This window comes from Oreochromis aureus, linkage group 18, assembly GCF_013358895.1.
Source record: "Oreochromis aureus strain Israel breed Guangdong linkage group 18, ZZ_aureus, whole genome shotgun sequence".
NCBI classification, from domain to species: Eukaryota; Metazoa; Chordata; class Actinopteri; order Cichliformes; family Cichlidae; genus Oreochromis; species Oreochromis aureus.
Genome location: NC_052959.1, coordinates 13,913,309 through 13,915,685, shown reverse-complemented (window position 1 = coordinate 13,915,685; position 2,377 = coordinate 13,913,309).

Here is a 2,377-nt window from a genome sequence, read left to right as displayed (position 1 = left end):
AGATACTGCATCTCTACCGTTCCCCTGCTGTCTGTTGGAGTGTCTGCTAAAATCTCGCTGGCACCACTAAAACAGAAATTTTTTTTTTTTTAAAACAGCCCCCAACCCTACCTGTTCTTATTTGAAGCACAGCCACATAAGGTCATAGTGTATTGGGATTTTTAAAGATCTATCAAAACTTTGGTCTTCAGAGCTGGAGGTTTGCCATTTTACATTCTATTGTGCTAAATGGAGCACTTGTCTCCATCTGCTGTGGTCTGAACACTTTCTGAGAGAAATCCAAAGCATTTCATTGTACAAACAAAGGATGAATGTGAACCACAAAGAAAACCCAACACTGGTATGCTGCATACCACAAACTGCAAGGCTGGTGCTGTATTACCTTGTAAGGTTCCTCACTGTAAATCAAACACAAACACTAATGAATGAACCGAAGATTTGACATGAAGGTGTTAGATGAGAAGTCAGGTGGACACTCTGAGTGAAGTCATCACATCTGCTCCTAGGTGGGAGACACATCTGAGCTCCAAATTTGAAAGCAGCTGTGAAGTCATTTCCCTCAAGACCACGTATGTCAACCTCATTTGGCTGGATCGTCTGCACTCTGTGAAAGTCTGAAGCAAATTTGACAGAAATCCATTTTTATAGTAAAATAATTTTGGCCTGTAGTGGATCAACAGGACGGATGATTGTTTGATTATATATAGTCATGATAGCTGAGATAATGCTGAAAAGGGTTTCACTTGCCTGAACCACCTCCATGTACCACCCTCACCATCGCCACCAACCGACATTAACACCCATGAAGAAGAGCCAATTAGAGAACAATAATATGATCTAAATTGTTTGTCAGCTATCAGAATGGATTAAACAGGATCTTGCAGTGTACAATAATTGCATTTGACTTGGAAAGCCTCCACTAAAATCAGCGTCTCAGGCAGCACCTCAAATGAAGAAAGAGTGACACCTAGTGGTCGAAGCAATGACTGGAAATTAAAAAAAATTACGACTTGTATAGACAGGTGGGTGAGCTCTGCACAACTTGCAGCAAATGAAAATATTTTCATACTATAAATGACAGTTTTCCTATCAGCAATTTCGCTCTGAAGTCTTGCTATCCTCTGTTAAACAGATCAGATGTCATTTTCCCCCCATGCCCTGAGAGGTCACAGTAATAATCTGGTCCTGTTGAACCACAGCTGCCATCTGCTGAGAAAGCTTTTTATTTGTCCAGCTTATGACCACTGAAGAAGATTTATGGGATCCACCTGCCCCGTTTCTTCTTTGACCTGAGCCTGATGCTGCACTTTTCATCTTGCACATGCCGTCTTCCACCTCAAACACACACTTGCTAACATTTGTCTTTCTGTGGCAATGCTTGGGAAAAAAGAAAAAGGTTGGAGGTGGCGTGTCACAGACGCTGCTGGTTAGGGGTGACAGAAGTAGTGTGCTTGATGACTCACTATATGAGAGTCTTTTCAGACACCAGTTGCTGTCAAAAAGCATTTATGTTTTTAAAAAACCCAACATGAACCCCTACCTTGGGCAGGGCAATATGGCCAAAAATATTTATCACAATATACATTTGATAATTTGCGATAACAATATAACTGACGATATAATTGACATTAGACAAAATACTTTACAACTCCACAACTTTATTAGTGCAAAAATCCCATCGAGGTATTTTCACTTAAACAAGCAGCTGTTTTTTATGTGTATTAAAGCTATATAAAAATTTAACAGTGCTAATTCCTTGCTGACAGTTTAAGCCAAAGGCATTTCCAGTGGAAACTGGCGGACTTATCCTGAGCACAACCATGTATAATATCCATTCGCACCAGAACCTCTCGCCATAACATCCTATAATTGGACACAGTTGTAGTGTGATGACTGGCAGGGGGAGATCTCACCCTGTGTTTCTCTGCCTGTGGTAGAGGTGGAACCAGATCAAGTGGCGCTGATTCTTGAACAGCCTCAAGTCAGAGCTGGATTGACCTTCTGTCACCAGATACTGATGAGCCCGCTGTGGAGAAACATCACTGATGATGTTCATGAATTCCAAACTGACTCTGGTAACCTTAATACAGTACAGAAAAAATGTCACAATAATAATGTTATGTTGTTATTATTATGATAATAACATAAACCAGGCGTCTGCAACCCTGGGCACGCGTGGCACAGCTGGCACGCGAAGGGTTAACTGATGGCACTACCATAGCTAGACTGGCCATCAGTCAGCTACCAGTTCCAGAGACCACATATCAATGGCTTCATTAAAAGGAATGTCCAGCAAAACCTCTGGAGTTGTGTCTGTCTGGTAGAGAGTAGAATTCAAAAGGGCCAGAGCCTCATTTTAAGAAATATCACTTGACAT